General features: G+C 40.8%; 1 protein-coding gene across 2 annotated transcripts in view; it reads left to right on the top strand.

Annotated features, from left to right (window-relative positions):
- RBM12B (RNA binding motif protein 12B) overlaps positions 1-14,537 on the top strand; it is a 92,864-nt gene that overhangs the window by 61,690 nt on the left and 16,637 nt on the right. The window lies entirely within an intron of this gene.

The following is a 14,537-nucleotide window of genomic DNA, read 5'->3' as shown; positions in this document are numbered from 1 at the left end:
AGGATCCACAACCTCTCGGGAAAATCTGGTCCAGTATTTAACTGCCTTTGTAGTGGAAAAGGTTTTCCTAATCTGTAATGGGAATTTTGTGTGTTCCACCTTATGTCTGCTGCCTCTGGTTGCATCACCGTTCACCTCTGTATCCTCCCATCAGGTAGCTGAAGATAGCAGTAAGATGCCCCACTGAGCCTTCTTTTCTCTAGGTAGAACAAAGCCAGGTTTCTTATCCTCTCCTCATACGTCTTGTGCTCCAGCCATCACCATATCAATGGCCCTTCACTGGCCTTGCTGCAGTAAGTCTATGTTTTTCTTTCACTGGGAACCCCTACTGGACTCAGTCCTTCAGATGTGATTTCACTAGTGCCAAACAGAGGAAGAATCACTTGATCCAACCTCCTGGCTACACTCCTGCTAGAACAGACTAGCATGTGCTGGCCTTCTTTGCTGCAAGGCCATGCTGCTGATGGTGTTCAATGTACTGCTCACCAAGGCACCTAGGTCCTTTTTGGCAAAGCTGCTTTTTTCCATTTTTTTCTCAGCTTATACTGTTGCATGGGATTGTTTCACCTCCATTGGAAGATTTGGCATTTGGCTTCTTTGAACTTTATACGATTCCTGCCAGCCCTTTTCTCAAACCTGTCGAAATCTCTCTGCATAGCAGCTCTACCTGCAGCACATCAACCGCTCCACTCAGTTTGATCTTGTCTGTGAATTTACTGAGAGGTCTTTTCTAGGTCTTTAATATATATATAAAACAGTATTGGCCCCAGTGTTGATCCCTAAGGGATGCCACTAGTAACCAGCTGCCAGCTGGGCTTTGTGCCACTGATCACAACCCTTTGAGCCTGGTGGTCCAGACAATTTTCTGTCCACCGTCCACTTATCCAGCCAATATATCACTAACTTGGCCATAGAAGACCATGACAAAGGCCTTGCTAAAGTCAATGTATAAATTATCCTCCTGCTTCCTCCTTGCCCAGTGTGCCAATCATTTCATCATACAAAGCTATGATGTTAGTCAGGCAGAATTTGCCTGGGGTAAATCCATGCCAGTTCTTCCTAGTCATGTTCTTGTTCTGCATGTTTTTGAACATGTGTTTACATATTTGAATTGTTTCCTTGTGTTGTCTGGAGTACATACTAATTAAAGACTCATTTTTTTTCCCTAATTAAATGGGATATGGTGAATCAGTCTCCAGAGGCATTAGCACAAACAACAAGAAACCTTTAAGTATATTAGGAACAGCAAACCTATAAAGGAAGTGATGGCTTTTACCAGCTTTCAAAGAATTTAAACAAATGGATATGACAGATGAACAGGCTAGCAAAAACCTGAATAATTTCTTTGTATAGGTCCTCCCTTCAGAAGATGTCAGGGAGTTAGTTCACTACATTGATCTTACTCGTGTCAAATAAAGATGGAATACTGTCAGGGAACAATTTTTCAAAGGAAGACGTAAAAAAACTCCAGGACTGTGTGAGAGAACACCCAGGAATTGCAAAGACACCCAGTAATGAGGATATTGGTTAAAGCTTCGAGCATTGACACATGACTCGGATTGAAACTGCCACTGATTAAAACCACTACACAAAGGAAGAGAATAATAGCAAATTTGGGGATGATCCTACGAAAGTCAATAAAACTTATATTAGATGAACTGGATGAAATGCTAGCTAGAAATAGTTATAAAGCATCCAGATGACATGATATGACAGAACATGAGTGATGCTTATGTAAAGGAAAATCTTGCATCTGTAGAGCAGGAATCCTTTAAAGACTTCGACAGAAAAACAGATACACAGAATTCATAGCCACAATTTGCTTGGATTTTAAAAGCTATTGATATCTATTGAAGTACTGATGAAGTAAAGAATTATTAGTGATGACTTAGTGTGACTAGATTTGAACAATTAAAAACTAAATTTAAATTAGTCTATAATTTATTTTAAGGCTGTAGGCTGTAGGCCAAGTAGCCTGTAGCTGGCATAAGCAACAGCTAACATAATTTATGGTTGAACATTCCTCCCCCTCTCCTAATGGAGAAGAGTAGCTGTTGCCATTGGGTTATCTAAGACTCCCTAAGCAAAACAGAAAGAGATCAAGAAAGCCAAAAAAAGCCTCCTTGGAAAGATAAAGAAAGGAATGCAATAGCTGAGGGAGGAGAAGTGACTGCTGAGGTAAGCGGAGGCATTACCAGCTTTAAACAAAGAACTGGAAAAAAATTATAAAAGGTGACCGGAACAGAGAACTTGTGAATGCTTTGAACTTGTGAATGCTTTGAACTTAAAGGAGTTGAATCTGCATGATCTCTGCTGTAGACCATCTCCAGATTCTCAAGACTCACAGGACATCTGGCCAACAGACTGGTGAGATTTTATTAACAGAGGCTACATATCAGTGCTTAGCTCGGCATAGTTGTGTATATTCCAGTAAAGCTTGTCCGTTAGAGGATGGACTTTTTTATCTCAGCTGTTGACTGCCCACTACCCACATTTATCACTTTGGCAACGGATTTGGCATTTCTGGGTGGGCTTGAAGCTTAAGTGAACTGAGAGAGATAACCTTCCAGGACCAGAGGTTTGAAGGATTGCGATTTCCTTCTGTGAATGTAAGGAAGGTGCAAGTGCAAAGATAACTTTGTTTTGAAATAGGAGCAGTTATCTCCTCATACATTACTATAAAAGAGATTGGAAATAACTGGAAGTTAGCGATTCATGCTTCAAATGTATATCCCTCCCATCTGATCACCTATGGCATATCAGGAGGCATAGCTGTGGTGTACCTGGTGATGCATCTGGTGTCAGGAAAGGCTAATGAGGGTCATGCATCAAAACCTGGGCTAACCAAGTGGTCACTGTCTCTGCTGAACAAAGGGGTCACAATAGGAGGTCAGGATCTGTCTCTGTCTCAGTCTTTGATTTGGTAATGGATGAAGCAAAAGCAATGGAAGACCATGAGTGCTTCCTACCCAAACCAAAACCCCAGAAACCACTCTTTTTGGATGGGACTGTTAAAGTGACAGAGCCAAAAAAGCAGAAGGTACATTGGTTGGTTTGTAGGTGAGTCAGATTACTATGGAGGAGGAGCACCTCACATGCGGTATGTGATGGTGAGTGTAAGTACTAGCAAAATGATCACGGGAAAGTTGCTGTGACTTTATGCTAAGGCTGACAGGTGGCAGCATTAAAGACACACTGGTGGATCAGGCACTGCCAGGATCCCGTTTCAGGTTGTGTAGTGAGGAACCAGCTCTTGATCTGGTAGAAAAGGGCATGCAGTCAGCAGACAGTCCACCTCCTTTAGCTTCAGCATGCAAGGCCAAAAAGTCTTTAAGACATGGCCTGATCCATCATCTCAAGTAAGAAGGACAGAGAGCTTAGACAAGATAGTATTGCAAGCACAAGATCTAACCCTCTCTGATTTAGTGGAAGACGGGGAAAGTTGGAGATGGAAAGTGGTAGGGTGTCACAAGTCTATAGACTTACATAAAAGCTGGACAGTGCCTGAACACGCACAGACCAGGTTGAGAGCATGAGCTCATCCTCAGGGAAATTCAGGAATAAACAAAGCCTTGACAAGAATACAGAGTGGTGCATGATGGTCTAAGAGAAGAGAAGATGTAGAGATGTGTGTTAGGAAGAGTATACCTTACATGACCAGCAGTCCACATACAAAAGTAACAAACTCACTAGAGGATTTCTGGACTATGGAGCAGGTTGTGAAATGAACCCTCCTTATTCCAGACTTATGATAGTTTCACCAATTGACAGAAGTATTTCCAACTTACAGCAACAGAGCCGGCACAGCTGCTCGGGCACCGATAGGACAGATGTTCCTCTGACAGAAACTGGCTATGATTTGGGCCTGTATGTCACAGGAAAAATTATAAACGATTGCATCTGGCATTAGGGTTTGCACAAAGGCTTCGCACTGCTGGATGTCCCCAGGGAGGACTGCTGAATGGCTCTGAGATGGCTCTGAGAAGTTGTAAAGCAGCAAGGGAAAGCCTGAGATATGAATCTCCCAATAATCCTAATGTTGGAATGAGGAACTGCTGCATCTCCTGGAATAGAAGAGACTTGAGGATGCTCCATTTGCGATTAGGAGCGTGGCTGCCAAATAAATTACAACCATATGGTCCAACAGACAGATGGATTCAAGGCATGTTAAAGACAGTGTCAGCTACACACCACCAGGTAGCCAGGCGTACATTAGAAGCAAATGTTCAAAAGATGGATAAAGTAGCATGCTTGTTGCACCTGGTAGAATGAAATATTGGAGACTGAGTAACAGAGAGCCAAAGGAAAAAAACACATGCTGAGACTTCAGAGGATAGGACCTCTTAGAAACATCAAGTAGGCCAGCCCCACCAGCTAAAAGTGAGAAGGGGAAGAAAGACTAGGAAAAAATGTTCAATTTTTCAAATTTAAATGCATGGAAAAGATATTAATGAAGCTGAGGATTTGATTTTTATTTTGCAGAAAAATGAAAATGGAGCCTGACTGGGACTGAGAAAATGATAAAACTCACAGCATCTCTGGCCTTGTTTGAGTAGAAGTACTTTCAAATGTGTGGTTTCAGGGTTTTGTTTGGTTGCTGGTAGATGTATAGCACTGAGTATAGGATGCACCTGACTGAACTTACACACCTGTGAGAAGTTTAGAGGGAAAGGTAATAGTTCCCAGTTGAAAAGACACTCTGACAAAGGAGTCAGAGTCCAGCACATATTTAAATAAAAGGCAGATAAAGAGTGGCACAGATTGGTCAAGGTATGAAACCCACATGAAAAAATATTTGAAATATGAAAATAAAATCCAAAAAAAGCTTAAACTTGTCCAATGTTCAACACTCAGGCTACATGACACATCTTTTCTCTCTACCCTAGACACAGGATAGCTGACCTGGCTTCACAACTGCTTCATATATGAAGTCTGATATATATGAAGGCTGATCCTACTTGCTGGCCATGGCATCGAGAGGATCAGGAACTGGGGAACTCAGGCAAGTCAGTAGCATGAATGCTGGAGCCCTTGCAAATTAGCTGGAGGCTGCAGTGTTGTACAAGATCTCTGAGTCCTCCTAACTGAGCAATAGCCAAGCTATAGTACTGGAACAGTGGTTGGTAGGAGATGTGTTGTCTGTCTGGAAAAAAAGAAAGGAAAAGATCAAGTGCTACTGAAAGTATTAGAAATTAAAAAAAAAAAAAAAGCTCCCTTGTTCTTGGTTGCATACGGCACTTGCAGCAGATGCACTGAGGTGGAGACAGAGTCCTCCCCGCTGAGATCAGAAGGATTGTGTTGGATTCAGCTATGGATAAAGAGCGGCAAGTACAGACTTGATGGAAACTATTCACTTTTATCCAGGATCAAGTCCTCAGTTAAGTGATTGCCTGGTGTGTCATTTTAAGATCACTCTGCAGAAGTATAAGAAAACAGCATTAGCTTATGTATGAAAAGGATATGTGTGTTTCAGAACAATGTGTGAATACGATTTAATTAATGACATTTCCAATCAAACTGTGTTTACTCCAGTGTAGCTGTTATTGGATGCTGTCTTTTTTTGTATAAACCACCTGTGTTTTCTACTTGATTACTTGTTAAATACTGTAGCTGGTATCAAAATAAAACCCCAAACGCAACTGATAGGAAATCGTCTCATGTAAAAGAAATATTAGAACATGCAAATTTTCAATAACTATTAGAAATGCTATGGAAGCAGCTAGAATGGCCTTGATAATTGTATATCACAGTGGCAGATATGGGAATGAATTGAAAGAAGGAAGGGTATCACTGGTGGGGTTTTCTTTGCGTGGTCACCCACAGCTGCTGGAATCTTAAATGCATCGTTGTAGGATCTCACTGTGGTCCTACTAACAGTGCTTAGTGCTAATGATGCTAATAATGCTAATAATGTGTCTACTGATGTAAAAATGGCTCATTACTGCTTGAGGCAAGCAAAGCACCAAAGTGGCAGCCTGTTGCACGGACCGAGACTGGATAGGTGCCTCCTGTCTGAGTCAAAGACAAGGCCTCTGTCTTGGCCACCAAGAAGAGTTGGCTCCATTACCGGCCACCACCCAGTAAGCCTTAAATGGCACAGACACGTGCCGTGCCAGGCCTTGATGTTGATAATGGTCTCATTTATTACAAGAAGGTCTTCAAAGAAGGTGTGACGAACAGGTAGTAGCTGACATGGGCTATAGTTAGCATAACTTTTTCTTGAGCATTTTTCTCTTGCAAAGTCAAGCATAGGTGCTGGCATGTGCTGTTATGTGACACAGGGAACAGAACAGGAAATCTGGGGAAAATGGCCTTAGAAAGATAAAGTAACGTAACAGCTGAGAGAGGAAAAGCAACTGCTGAAGTGAGCCTCAGAGAAAGAACTGGGAAGAAAGTTAAAGGGTGTCCAGAAGAAAGAAGCAGTGAACACTTTGAACTTAAAGGAGCTGAATCCACGTGGGTCCCTGCAGGTCACCATTGCCCGGCCTCCCAAGACTCCCAGGATGTTTGAGTAAGAGATTGGTGAGATCTGCTACAAAACAGTGCTTGGCTTTGTATAGTTGTGGATGTATCTTGTGAAATTAGTCTGTCTCTTGTGAAATTAATCTGTCTCTATCTGAGGTGTGAAGTGCCCACTACGCAGATTTACCACTTCAGCAACAAAGGCTGATTTTGCTCTCAAAACCACTTGAGTCTGTGGAAAAATACAAAGCCAAAACAGAGTAAGTCATATCAGAACCTGTGCTGCATCAGCTCTACTAACTTTTGTGAAATAAAGAAGATATTGAAAGTGGCATGAGTTTTCAGCACAGAATGCGTTTGTTTCAATTGACGTACTGGGGGAATGGACAGTTTATACCAATAAAGTACTTGTTAACTTATCGGATGCACAAATTAATTATTGCACTCTCTTGTATTTAATTGTTTTCTGTCTGCTATCAGTGTTACGGTCTTTGATTTACTTTTGGGGTTATGTCCCTTCTCAAATACATTTGATATTATATCCATTACTATGTATTTTTCTCTTTCTTCAACTCATTAACTTTCTCTTTTGCCTTTTAGACCAATTTCTTCCTGGGGTTGTTCCAGCATGGGCTTTCTGCAAGTTGCATCTTTGAAAAGTAATTTAGGGCTTTCATAGTGAAAGTTCAGTTTCATTGCTTAAAAAAGGCCTTGTTATATAAGAACAATAAATGACTGATATGCTAACCTTTTTTTCCCCCACTTTGGTTATTAAACAAGTCTTCTGGGGGTTATATAAGTTCAGAGATTCTTGAACTTCTGCCAGAACTGTGGTACACTTCCAGTGGGTATATATAACTCTTTAATGCCTAGAATGCAGCTGGATATGTTGGGTTTACACATACCCAGAGTCTAATGCACGTTGTCTGCTCCAAAACCGATTCGCTCTTTTGCCATAACTCTTACTAGATTGTTATACAATAAAGAGCCAGGTGCCAACAATCTTAGCAATGATGCCCCAGCTAAATCTGCTTTAGATGAAAGTGCACCTGCCAGAAGTATTTCCCAGGACATGCAATCATTTAGTCTACAAATTCATATAATGCTTATTCTCTTGGTTAAATTACACCTAGAAGTCTAGTCAGATACAAAACGAAAACTTGGTAGATATGCCAAAAAATGAATAAATTGGAGTCTCTGATTACTGATACAGATTTTACAGCCCTGGAGCTCCATGAATTCCAGTGGAGTTACTTCAAATTTATACCATTTAAGCATGAAAAGGCTTGGAATCACTTGTAAGGATTTTCTGTTATTCTCTGGAAAAATATTTACAAAGGTACGTTCTCCTGCAATTTTATTGAATAATGTGCAGTAGTAACTGGTATGTGGCTTCTGTGCCTGCCCTGAACCCTAGTTTTCAGATTTTGGGGCTGGATAACTTTCTAACCATGGACCGTTTCAAAGCTCACCAAGTGAAAGGCTGCGTGCACTGCAGGGGGAATTTATTGCCTCTAATGGACGCAGAATTTCCCCACTGACTTCGCTGTGTAACAATGCAGGGTACCAAGTCACCAAGGGTAGTCTACCTTTTGTTAGAGCTTTTGGTGAACAGTTACAGCTTAGGCCTGGAATATAGCATTCAAAGCCTAAATGCTTCTTTCTGCAAACTGGTATAAATCAAACGTTATTCCTCAGAAATCACCCTCTTGAAAAGCCTGTTTACCTCCACTGAATATAATAGGAGTTAATCTGTATTTAGGTGGTGAAAGTACACACCATGTTAAAATGGGCTGGGAGAGTAGGTGCCTTACAGAACTAAGGAGTACAGAGAACCTTGTTTGCAGATCTGTTCAAATCCAGATTCTGGATGACTGAAAGTTATTGTTGTCCCATAGCCATGAAACATTAGATCATCTTATGTCATTTCCTGTACAGGCTCATGCTAACCAGAGCTGCCTAATTAGGACTCCTGCTGGGATGTCCAGGAGAAGGGAAGGACTGGCTGGCAGACAGGCTGGTTTAACTTCTCAAGCCTTATTGCCATCATGATGGCTGTGATTAAAAGTATATTTGTAGACTAATATGGGGAACCCTTCTCTGCCTTTGCCCACACTGTAGAGGAAGGCCACAGCAACCCCATGCAACGCTACAGGCTTGGGGAAGAGTGGCTGGAAAGCTGCCTGGCAGAGAAGGACCTGGGGGTGTTGGTTGACAGCCGCCTGAATATGAGCCAGCAGTGTGCCCAGGTGGCCAAGAAAGCCAATGGCATCCTGGCTTGTATCAAAAATAGCGTGGCCAGCAGGAGTAGGGAAGAGATCGTGCCCCTGTACTCGGCACTGGTGAGGCCGCACCTCAAATACTGTGTTCAGTTTTGGGCCCCCCACTACAAGAGAGACACTGAGGTGCTGGAGCGTGTCCAGAGAAGGGCAACGAAGCTGGTGAAGGGTCTGGAGCAGAAGTCTTCTGAGGAGCAGCTGAGGGAATGGGGTTGTTTAGCCTGGAGAAAAGGAGGCTGAGGGGAGACCTTATTGCTCTCTACAACTGCCTGAAAGGAGGTTGTAGAGAGGTGGGGGTCGGTCTCTTCTCCCAAGTAACAAGTGATAGGACAAGAGGAAATGGCCTCAAGTTGCACCAGGGGAGGTTTAGACTGGATATTAGGAAATTTTTCTTCACTGAAAGGGTTATCAAGCATTGGAACAGGCTGCCCAGGGAAGTGGTGGAGTCGCCATCCCTGGAAGTATTTAAAGGACGTTTGGATGAGGTGCTTAGGGACATGGTTTAGTGGTGGTCTTGGTAGTGTTAGGTTTATGGTTGGACTTGATGATCTTAAAGGTCTTTTCCAACCTATATGATTCTGTGATTCTGTGATTCTGTGAAGGCTGTGCCCCTCTCACAAGGCGGTCCTTTTCTATGTGAATTTGACGGTTTTGCTTTTCAGCTGAAAGCCAGTTTTATGCTGTGTGCACAGTAGGTGATAATAGGTCTTCTTGAATGGTCTTAAGTTATTTGATGGCATAATTAGGAATTTTAAATTCAGAGATTATCCCAGTTCAAACTTCAGATAATTTTAACATTTCATTTTTCGAACCATTACAGAGTCTTCAAAGGTCTCTGCTTGCTTTATTACAAGTGAAACTTCTGTGTGAGGATGAAGTAATGACATATTTTCAGAAGTTGTGAACACAGCTGCAGAATAAGGGACAATATAGGTATAATAGTAAATGTTTCCATGATCATAAAGAACTAATTAAAATGAATGAATAAATGGGTTTACTCACATAATTTTAAGTAAGTGTAGTGTTGCTTGCTGTAATAGCCAGTAGTGGCTGTGCTCTAGATACATGCAGACTCTTCTGCTGAGGAGTCAGACCAGTCCAGCTTCTAACTAGTCTTATCCTGGGTTCTTCTTTGCTTCCAACATCTGCTTGAGTGAAACACAACTGTTGATTTTCATCTTCAGACAAAAGAATGAAAAGTAATTAGTCCAATGGTTCCTACCCCATGGCTCAGGGACTCCAGACCATGTTTAGTATCTCTGATACACAGAAATGAGCTGAATGGTGAAAACTGTGGACACCCTCATGGTCTATGAATAGCTTTGAGGGGCGACCGTGCTCCTTGGATCCCAAAGGGTGGAAGCTACTACACTAGCTCATGTCTGTACAACATCGGTGAGTGATTTCTCCTTTCAGCTATCCTCTGTGACCCATCTGATGGCTACCTTTACAGCCAGAGGAGAGCTTGGGGTCCTTGACTAGCAGATGTTCCCTTAGGTCTTAGGCCAGCAAATGTAAAATCTGAGTGGCTCTAAGTGTCTTTTAAGAGAGCTGGAACTGAGAGTGGGGTTGAAATAGATCCAGAGTCAGGGGGTCAAAACTGATTTCTTTGCAGCAGCTTTCCTTAGCTGTACCCAGCAGATCCTGGGCACAGCTGAGAATGTAAAAAGCTATAAACATGTTAATGCTGGTAATATTGCCTGTTCTTTTGGCACTCAGCTTCCCTCTTGGAGGAAAGCCAGCTCATCTTTTGATTTTTTTTATGTTATAGATTCTCCTGAGATGCTACATACTTCAGGTCAGGCTTTGTGATTTGTGTTGAAGTGGTGTAACTGAGAGTAAATCTATTAATTTATTTCAATGTAGCAAGTAAGAATCGGAACCCTTACTGCTATTGCTGAATCAGTAAACAGAGGTTAATAAATTGTGCCACTCTGTAGATTTTTTTTCTTCAGACAGGAACCCAGGAAAAACTTAAAGGTACTTGCATGACATTAAGTACAAGTGAATTCAATGTAATTTTAAACTTGCAGTCTTTCAGGTAACAGTGTGGAGGAAAACAGATATTATAGGGTTTTTTATTATCATTCTGAAGCTGGGGACTTGAAGCTATTTTTGAGTGACTAAGTTTTGTTGTGAAAACCAACAGGTATCAGCTGCAGATTAGGGTGATTTTGAAAAACAAGCTTAGCAACTGTACAAAGGTTATATCTGAAAGAGTTATAAAAAGTACATCATCTATAGGAGACCAGAAGTGAAGCATCATGAAGGTGAGAAAGAAAATGACTAAGCCAGGAATGAAAAAGGATATAGTTTGACTGGAAAGTAGGTGTTGAATGGTCTAGGCATCTGCCCAGTGCAGATGGGACTGATGTGTTTTAAGCTATTGTACATATTGAGAAATATTTAAGATTACAAAGGTTGCTGCTATATAATTTTTTTCTGGAAATACTGTTAGAAAATGAAAATTCACAGCTGGATTGGAGAGAGAAGTGTATTTGTTCAGAGAGATAGATGTGTGAATGATGGTGGGCTGCAAATTGTCTCGGTAAGGAAAAAACTGGGAGGAGAGCGAGCTTACCGAGTGGCACAGCGTTGCAAGAGACACTAATAATTGGAAGGGTGTCAGTGACCAAGAGTTAAAAGAATGAAGCTAAACACAGTATAACTTTTTTTTTTTTAGCAAAACCTGTGGTGCCACCAATCCAGATCTAAGCCTGGGAGATTTCAGCACTGTAGATCAGAACAAGTGCTGGTTAACAGATCCTGCCTTCCACCAATGTGAGCAATGTAGAATTCTCCCATTTCTTGTTGCCTGAGCCTGAACACCAAACAGGTGACTGCAGTGATTTTTGCTATTAGCTGTTTCAGTCGGTACAGGATATAGATGGTAGTTCTGGTGCACATGATGAGTCCTGACAAGGGTCATATGTAAAAGAGAGGTGATGGGAGCAAGCAGCTGGGTATTATTATACAAACAACCATCTTTCCTCATAAAATAAAGCTGATATGAGTGCGATCTATTCGACTGATGACATTATCTGAGTCTTGTTGTACAATTTGACTTAGAGAGCAGAAAAGGAAGCAGAAATTAAACAGGAAGAGAAAAAATTAAAGGGGAAGGAGCATGAACAATTCAGGATGTGGATCTAGCATTTTTACTGCAAAATGAAGCAAATGAAATGTCAGTCTGGCTTTCTGAAGTATTTCAGAGACTCCCAGAAGTTACAGAAAGGCAGGCTTTTGATTAAGGTAATGGGATTCATTATGGTGTGGTTGTTGGGAAGCATTGCTGACTTTGCTTAAGTGCAGAATAGATAGAGAGGATGAATATAAGAGCTAAAAGAGATCAATATTCAAGCAGTGACATCGGAGGGGTATTTGGCTATTAAAATTTGTTAGGATTGTCCAGCTTTTCCAAATGCTGTCTGCGACAAAAAGGAAAACAAGGTGGAAAAATGTTTTACAGCCAGTTTTATGCAGATACCAGACTCTTTATTAGTAAGATCACTGAAACTAGGAGCATCTGTTTGGAACGGGAAATACATTTGGAATGACAGAGTTATGTTTTATTAAGATGTCAGCTAGAAGGTAGAGTTATGGCTGAGAGTTAGGAAGAGGAAAGTCAAAACAAAGGGAAGGAAAGGTGGCAATTCTACATCAATATGGTTGAATGAAATTGCAATAGGGCATTATTTAAATTAAAAAAGAAAAACCAAACAACCCACAGGTCGCGTTCTGATCTTGGCTTATTTCAGAATTCTGTTACCAAACCCAGAATTTGATCTTGCCTTTCAGCTACCATTTTTAATTCCAGTCCATAGGCAAGCAAACAAAAGAACTTAAGTTAATGACTCACTTGTCCAAAGCAGAACGCAACTGCAACAACTAACTTAAATGCAGCCAAAAAGGGGACTTTGTTGTGCAGGAACATAATTTATATTTATTTCTTTGCTACTAATAACTTAAGTATATGATGAGGTGTCACTATCAAAAACTTCTAAGAGAATTAGGAGGTTATGGATCTGTTTCTGTACACAAATCTGTCTCTTTGGCTATCACCATGCTTTAGGAGAGTCTAGATACATTGGAAACTGTTTGGCTCCCAAACATTACGTGACCCAGTAGGAAACATGGAGACAGAAAAGGCAAATGCTTTTACACAATGATTTTACACCCTAGCTCTATCATTCTTTGGCAATTGCAGGGAGAGAATTCCTGCTGTTTGGACAGTGAAATACATTTGTAATGAGAGAGACATGTTCTATTAAGACATCAGCTAGAAGGTGGAACTTGCCCGGACCTCCATCCTTGTCTTGTCTAGGAAAGATATAGCAGGTTGGAAAACACCTATGGACTGGACCTGAGCCACAGGCTGCTGTTTGGACTTTGGGGACTGGATTATTGAGAGCGGCAAGTGAAGTGAAGAGTATAGGTAAGTTCAGGAGACTGCTTGGTGGGACAGAGGGAAGTTAAATCTCATGGTGAAGGTGTACTGATGGTGAACAAATACAGAGCATTTTACAGAACAAATACAGAGATATTGTGAAGATACCTGGCGTTCTTAAGATTAGAAAGGCAACATCTCCTGAAGCATTCTCACTTAGATTAGGTGTTTAGTAGGTGTGGCGTGTGCAGCTTAGGAAAAGCACCAAAAGAATTACTTTTCCACTTCATAAACTCATTCCCTTATTGTTCGCTAACCCGTTGTCATCATTACTGGCTCCAGCCCTGGCCTCTCATTAATCACACTCAGATAACTTCGCAGTTCTCACACCAGGAGAGGAAGTCAGGTTTTTAGTTCCCAGTGATTTTCTCTTGTTCCTAAATATTTTTGTTAGTTTTGTGGGGAAAAACAAAATTATCTTTCTGCTCCTCTATCCTTGACCAAACATTACTTCCAATGGAGTGCAGATACCATCTGTGATAATGCTTGAATCTAAGTGGGCAAAGAAACAACAATAATTGTGTTTTTCAAATTTCTTTTGTAAACAACAAGAGAAAAATACATACTTGCAAAACAGACAAGTACAGAAATGCTAAAAAATCTTCAGTGGTGAGACAAGGTAACGTAGAGAACTGTACATTCTGCTCCCAGCTGCTCTGAAAGTCCTGGATGATGAAACTCACTTCAGAGTAGTCTGGATTTTCACCAGTGCAAGGAATAGCAAAATCTAGCATGTTTTTAAAATAATTTGCCTGCCTTATGAGATAAAAATTTGAAAAGAAAAATGTTCCATTCTCAGGTCTTAGAAAATCCTGATCATGCAGAACTCTGCAAACAGAGCTGGAGCTTAGAGCATGACGGGTGCAGATTTATGCATCTAATAATATTGGGACCTTAGATTTAGTTTTTGCTGTTAATTGAACTAAATAATATTAAAAGATTGTATAATTACGTGTATTATAATTTTTCTTTAAATTATTTTAAACTAAACTGAGATGAACCTAGCATTTCAAAGCAACAGTATTATTTTAAGAACCTGTTTAAATAAAACTGGGGTATAAACAGAAAATAAAATAAAAAGTGTATTTTTCTTGAAAGGCCTGCATCTTTTAAGCTCAGATCTCTAACTTTGCTAGAAAGATGTTTCCAAAACCAATGGTAAACTGAGGATATTCTGTCTTGTAAGAGGTCAGTTCTTTCAGTTGCATGACTCTTCCTCCAAAAACTTTTAAAGGTTTCACAATAAACTCAATCAAGAGGCTTTTCTATTGAAATCTAATGCTTTCTGTCACATATTTTGCCCGAAGACTGAGGACTTGGCCAACCATACCTGGAGGCAGGGCAGCAGA

The sequence above is a fragment of the Mycteria americana genome, chromosome 2 (assembly GCF_035582795.1).
Source record: "Mycteria americana isolate JAX WOST 10 ecotype Jacksonville Zoo and Gardens chromosome 2, USCA_MyAme_1.0, whole genome shotgun sequence".
In the NCBI taxonomy this organism is placed as follows: Eukaryota; Metazoa; Chordata; class Aves; order Ciconiiformes; family Ciconiidae; genus Mycteria; species Mycteria americana.
This window is presented reverse-complemented; position numbering and strand designations above follow the sequence as displayed.